The sequence below is a fragment of the Molothrus ater genome, chromosome 8, assembly GCF_012460135.2.
Source record: "Molothrus ater isolate BHLD 08-10-18 breed brown headed cowbird chromosome 8, BPBGC_Mater_1.1, whole genome shotgun sequence".
Classification (NCBI taxonomy): domain Eukaryota; kingdom Metazoa; phylum Chordata; class Aves; order Passeriformes; family Icteridae; genus Molothrus; species Molothrus ater.
In genome coordinates, this window is record NC_050485.2 from 36032192 (window position 1) to 36039399 (window position 7208).

Genomic DNA, 7208 nt, shown 5'->3' on the forward strand with positions numbered 1-7208 from the left:
AGCATGTGTGCCAGTCACCCCTAACCTGTCCTTGTTAGATGACGACAACTGCACCTCTGTGAGATTTTTTGAATCTTGCTTTTTTTGTGTCTTTTCAAATACAGATATTCAATTGAAATTTTCATGGTTTAATCACTTTTTACATTGGCAACACTGTTGCACAGAACAAAGTAATTGTGAATGCTCTGAAATACAGTTGAATTTTAGTGGTTTGTCAAGACATCTTCCTAATCTTTTTTTTCTCCCTGGAAGAAATGGGCCTGAATAGACTTTTTCCTAGATAACAAACATTCTCTTGTTCCAGATAGGAACTGAACTGAAAATGATAACTACTGAAATTCTAGTAGCACATCAGAGAGACTTGTGAATAGTTCTGAAGCTAAAACATTGAATATTTTAGGAAAATTTGTAGATGTATTGAGACTGAAGCTTGCTGCAATACCTTACCTCTGGCTCACTCTCTGGGACTAGGAAATAAATTTATTGTTTTTGATGTTAAAGGTGGTCTGAATATCTAGACTGCCCTCTACCATCACACAGGAAATCTGCTTAATTGTTCCAGGAAGCTGTTGGATGAAAGTATATTTTTTAGCAAAAGATTTTAATATTTATCTTCTTCAGATGATGGAAAAATCTGCCCCATCTGATGCCAAGTGCTCCAATGGAATCAATAAAAGCTAAAAATTTCAGAGCCTAGTTTTAATAAAATATATTTGTTGCTTTTGTACCTATACTGCACATAGCAGCTCTGTTGCTTCTCCTCATTACAAACTTTAAAAAGAATGCAAAAATAAACTGAAAAACTAGTAATTAGTCAGGATATCAAAGGAGATAACACAAGTAAAACAAAACTACAACCCATCTAAAAGCTTCTGGGTTAATGTTACATATTTATCTTTGTCCTTATTTGCATGATTTATTAGCTGGGAACGAATTCTGTGCAAGTGTCTTCAGTGTCCGTTGATTTCTATTCTGGGGCAGCCCAACCAAGGTAGTGTGAAGATTCAGAACTGCGTGCATTCCAGTATTACACAGGACTGTACCATTACACAGAAACAACCTTTGATTTTTAGGTAGATGTGGTAATACCTGTAATACCTTTGAAAAGTTTTTCTCAGAACACATTTGTAATGTGTCCCATGTCCTCTCATGTCCCTAATTTGTGGAATCCAGGAAATTAATTTAGAGGTGACAGCAACTGCATTACAAAGGGTTAGCCAGAGAAACTTCCCAAATGTAACCTGGCAACACATGCTAAATGTGTTGGGATAGGGCTTGAATGAAAAGGATCTGGCATCCTTGTTTTCTGCATTATTGAGGTAATTCACTTAGGTATAACCACAGAGATACTCTTTGCTCTATGGGCTGTAAGAATGCATCACCTTTTATACTATAATTATCTGAGCTCCCACGTCCTATTTTTTAGCTCATGTTTGTCTCCTTTCGCATTTTGTCATAGCAAGAAATAAGAGCGGGAAAGAGCCTTGTCCATATTCTGGTCCAGCCTGAATTAAGGCATATTCAAATTCTAGCCACATGACAGCAGTGCTTGTGGGTTTAGAATCTGTAGTTTCCTATGGCAGTGCATTTTCGTGTCTACTTTATCATGTTGTGTTTTTCCCCCCGCCTGATCTGAAATAGCCTGTGTTGCAATTCAGTATCAGGCAACGTTATGACATTACCACACACAAAGCAGACCCATATGTTGGATGTACAGGAATGGAGTGTTTGTACTCCACGTCAAAGGGCTGAGACAAAACTTTTTCTGCTGCCAGCATTCTAGCCAGAGCCATGTTTCCAACATCTCCCTTTTTTGAGGCGGTAAGTCTGTTTTTACACTTTCCGAGTGGAGACGATCTTTACTAGGTAATTTTTAAAGTCCTTTCCAAACCTATTCCTCATTTCTTTAGAAGACGTAATTTAAAATTTCAAAGCAGGAGCAATTTCGAAGCCGGGGGCGGGGCGGGGTGGGGCCGGAAGCGACGGGAGGCAGAGGGGAGCCGGGCCGCGCCGTGCAGAGCCGGGCGGGTGAGTGGGGCCGTGCCGAGCCGAGCCAGGCTGGGCAGAGCCGAGCTGAGCTGGCCACGGCGGCCTCGGTGGTGCCCGGAGCGGAGAAGTGGGCTGGGCGCGGGGCTGCGGCTCGGCTCCAGCCGGCCCGCCGGGCGGAGGTGGCAGAGGGAGCGCGGGGTTCCTTGGCGGAGGGGCGGTCCCGTGCGGGGTGGTGGCCGCCGTTCGTCGGTGCTGCCCGTTCCCCGTCCCTGTGGAGAACCGGGAGCGGCTGCCGTGTCGCCCGTGATAGAAGGTTGAGGGCTCTGGGGGAAAGAAGTGAGCTCAGCCTTAGAACTGCCGGGGTGCACCGCACACCGCCGATCTCTCGGACCCCTCAGACTCTCCAGAGTTGCACAGATTCGGGGTCGCTTTTTCTCGGCGGTCTCAGAGCGTTACTGCTGCGGGGAGTTACCGGCAGTGTGAAATTGCAGTTTGATCCCCAGCGAGCACCCGGCGAACTGGTAAGAGCTGCACGGGCCTCATCCATCCAGTGGTCTGTGAGAGCAGAGCTGTTGCTCCTCTAGAGGTTTCTTTTTCCTTGCCGGTCTCTTGTGCCTACTTAGAAGATTTCTCCATGCTCAAAGAAAGTATTTAAACCCTCCTGACGCTTGCATGACAGCTAACAGTCACTCCCTAGGTTTTGACCCAACTTTGTGATAAGCCTGTGTTCTTCACATACTGTTTCTTCACAGTAGACAGAACAGGATCAGATTAGAGGTTTTTTTAAGTAACCTGATAGCTCTCTGGAAAGAGTAATCAAACTAGATAATGGAGACTTAAGCAAAGTTTAAATGGTTTACCAGAATTATTTGACAACTGTGTCCATACTATGAAGTCAAGAGTTTTAATTTTTTAAATGAAAAATAGCTCAAATATTTCCATATGCTTATAAAAATTTTCCACCTGCTTATGCCTGTGCTGATGCTGTACCCTAAAATTGATGGATACTTCGAGTGTTTACCTTCTTTCTCTTCCCAGATTTGCTCTTGGGGATACTGAGAAGAAATTTACGAAGGGTTAAAATAAACTTTTCTTCTTTTCTGCTCTGTAGTAAACTATTTATGTTTAGTCACTTTGGAAACAATATTGCCTGTTCCATATTTCTGTCAGTGAATATTTTTTGTTGTGTAAACTGCTTTGCTGGTTTATTTTTTGCTGTATTTCCTTGCTCTTCTAATCTACTGTTTTGTCATGATTGTCATAAAAATTGTCTTCAATAGCAAAGTAAGCATCTTTCAAGCTTAGCTTCAGTAATTGTTCAGCTGTTCTTATTGCACGTTGTTTTACTAGGAATACAAAAGCAATGGTATTTTTATGGTTTTCTGCAGGGGAAGAAAACATCTGAGAGTCACTGTGCATGATAGTCTGAAAAGTCAGTTCAAGATGTAGTGGAAAAGAAAAAAGTAAATAGAATAATAGAAACTATCACTTAAGGAATGAAATGCAGAATAAAAGACCATATTATGCCAGTATATTAATCCTTCGTCCAAATTTGAGTACTCTGTTCTCTACTGCAGTTCCGGACTCTCCCTTGGCTAGCATGTGGCACTGTGTTTGCACTAATCAAGGAGGTGGAGGAAGAGCAGTGGAGATCATTATATATATATATGAAATAGCTTCAATATAATAAGCTATTCGATATGCAGATGTCTTAATGGCAGCGTAGTCTAAGGAATTGCTGTGCTTCTCTCTTTCTCGTGCTAATATTCACTTGTATAGATGGGTGGGTCAGTTAGTCTCTGACCAGAGTATTACCATGATCAAGCTGTCTTGCTTGGGGACAGGAATTGCAGCTTTGATAAGAAGGAGTGGCAAAAGTGGTTGTTCAGGGACAACTCGAGCATGACAGCAGATGGAGGAATGAGGAGGTAGTTGCACTGCAAGTCTGTAAAATCATCAGTCGTATGAAGGTGAATAACCCCAGTCTCTACAAAGCTGGAAACTAGGAGAGTATTCTACTAGTTTTGATTGCTTTCTTGTCCTACGCATGTACTTTATCTGGGCATCTGATAGACTGCTGTTCTACCTATGAGTTTGTTTTATTGTTTACTTACGCAGTGTCTGGCAATTGTACAACCTTCATTTGATGGATGTAGGGAAACTGGAACAGAATGGGATGGTTAGTTTTATCATCTTTATCTTAACAGCTGGTGCAACCTGATGTTTTGCTGCTCAGTGCTCAAAACAGGTGGTAGAAGAAAGTAGCAAGATTTAATTGAAGCAAGAGTAAAGAGATGTTAGGAAGAAGGAAATGCTTGAAAGATGCTAATTAATCCTATCTTGAGGTTTATTAGTGTTTTAATCATGCTTGATTAAATTAACCTATCCTTATGTTCCTCATTTAGAAAGTTTGATTAAAGCAGATACTCTGTGATTTTTTTTCTTCTTTTTGTCTTTTTAATTAGCTGGGGAATAAAATATTTGCACAGAGATGTACTTGTGTTTCTTGCAATTATGTCTGGGATGCAGGCAGGTGGACTGAAGCATGTGTGCCTACACATATGGTTATTACCATTAAGATAGTTTCATGCTTTTTCTCGAAGATGGAGCTCTCTTTAGGATTACTGAAGGTTCACTACCTTTAACTGTCTGAAACTGCAGTTTTACATTGCTCGCTTCTTAGTATGCTTGTGAAGTACACTAAGGTAAGTAACTGCTGACCAGATAGGAAATCTAGGATTCCCTGCCACTAACAAGGGTCCTTCAATAAAAACTACTGGCTTCATGTGGCAAATGCAAGTACTGATTTATTTTGTATGCAAAAATGCATTTTGTATGGGGAACCTGTTGCTTTTTGTTTGGAAGGACATTTTATAGAAGTTGCACATACTAAAAATTGGCCAGGTGAGCTTAAAATGGAGCATTTCCATTTCTTGTTAGCTTTTTGAAATTAATCACAGATATTCTGTGTGGGAAGGGACCAGCAAGGTCCCTTCCCAACAAGGATCAGCAAAGTCCACCTCCTGAAAGGCTTGACTTAATATAGAAAAAAGGCTTGTCTTAATACAAGAAAAAATAAGTCAACTGTTGTGATATACCTTTAGTTACCATTCTAAATCTTTTGTGAGTGACCAACATTCTGGTGTTGTCCTTCATTTTACTCTACAATTGCTAATAATTGGAGTGGGGAGGAGGGGAGAGCAGGGCTTACATGCATTATGATGATTAAGCCAAATTCTACTTCTGGAAAAGTAGAGATCTCCAAGTAGTCTTCTAACAAAGACCTTATGATGACCTTATTTTTGGGGTACGGTTTTTTTGTTTGTTTCGGGTTTTTGCGGGGAGAAGGGTGGGGAGGATCTTATGGTTTTGGTTTTTTTTCTTCTTTTTAGCAGGAGCTGGGGGAGTTGTTTAATTTCCCTTGTTTGGAGAGAGTGACGTGTTAATGTCAGATAATTGTGAGTTGGATTTTCTGTTAATTCTTGAGACACTGAAGTTTTTCCAAATGTATTGAACTCCATTTCCCACCACTTGAATATTCTACATTCTTTGTGAAATTTTCTCTGCAATTTTGAGACCTTCATTTAAGATTGTTACTTGATCCCAGAAGGTGATGACTAAAAAATAAACAGCCCCCCAAACAAATAAACAAAAATAGTCCACAGAACAACTCCCTTGCAACAATATGGGAATTTATACTGTTGGGATTTATTTGAATTCTAATAGGAATATAACAGTGGCAATATAACATAGGTGAGGACAGGAAACAGTATATCTAGTGTCTGAGTTAAACTGGGGCATTACTGTGGATTTGGTGGTGTCTTTGAAGATGAAAAGCTGTAGATTTGTGCTTTCTACCAATTGCAGTGATGAGTGCTTGAAGATGACACTGAGTTGGGCAGGAGTGTTTGTCTGCTGTTGTGCAGGAAGGCTCTCCAGAAGGATCTGGACAGGCTGGATTGATGGGCCAAGACCAGTGGTATGAGGGTCAACAAGGTGAAGTGCTGGTCCTGCCCGTGGGTGACAACAGGCCCATGGAGTGCTCCAGACTCGGGGAAGAATCACAGGAAAGGGCAGGGTGTGCTGGTCGACTGGCTGAATATGAGCCCACGTGACAAAGAACACCAATGGCATCTGGCTTGTATCAGCCATGGTGTGGCCACATGCCCAGGGCAGTGATCACTGCCCTTCACTGGGCACTGGTGAGGCCTGCAGCTTTAATCCTGAAGTCAGTTTTGGGGCTCTCCACTGTAAGAAGGACAGTGAGGGACTAGAGCGTGTCCAGAGAAGGCAATGGAGCTAGGGAATGGTGTGGAGCACAAGTCTCATGAGGAGAAGCTGAGGTAGCTGAGGGGGGTCAGCCTGCAGAAAAAGAAGGCTCAGGGGGAAACCTTGTTCTGTGCCATCCTCCCTGACAGGAGGATGCAGCCAGCTGGGAGTCTGGCTCTGTTCCCCTGGAACCAGTGACAGGATGAGAGGAAATGGCCTCAAGAAGTGCCAAGGGAGGTTTAGGTTGGCTATCAGGAAAAATGTCTTCACAGAAAGGATGGTCAGGCACTGCTGATCATTGCTCACAGCAGCGATAGACTCACCATCCCTGGAGGGATCTAAAGCATCAGGCAGTGCCCATGGCAGCTGACAGTGCTTTTTCCTAGCTGTGTAGATGTGACACTTAGGGGTGGATTAGGGCCACCACGGTTGTGGATTGGTTGCATTCAAGGCCACTGCAGTCAGGGATGCATCCAAAAGAGGGCTGCAAAGATGGTGACAGGTCTCCAGGGAGAGCCATACGAGGAGCTGTTGAGGGCTCTTATCCTCAGTCTGGAGGAGTCTGAGGGGAGACATCATGGCACTCTGCAGCTTCCTCCCAAGGGGCAGTGGAGGGTCAGGACAATGACCTCTGCTCTCTTTGACGAGCGACAGGACCTGAGGAAACCACTGGAGCTGTGTCAAGGGACATTTAGGCTGGACATCAGGAAAAGGTTCATCCCCTAGAGGGTGGTCAGGCCCTGGTCATGGGCCCAAGGCTGACAGAGCTCAAGAAGCATTTGGACGACTCTCAGGCATGTGGTGTGATGGTTGGAGCTGTCCTATGCAGGGCCAGGAGCTGGACTTTGATGATCTCTGTGAGTCCTTCAGTGTTCAGGGTGTTCTATGGTTCTAAATTACCCCAATTCCCTTAATTTAGAAGTGACTTCAAATGGGATATGGGAAGTAAG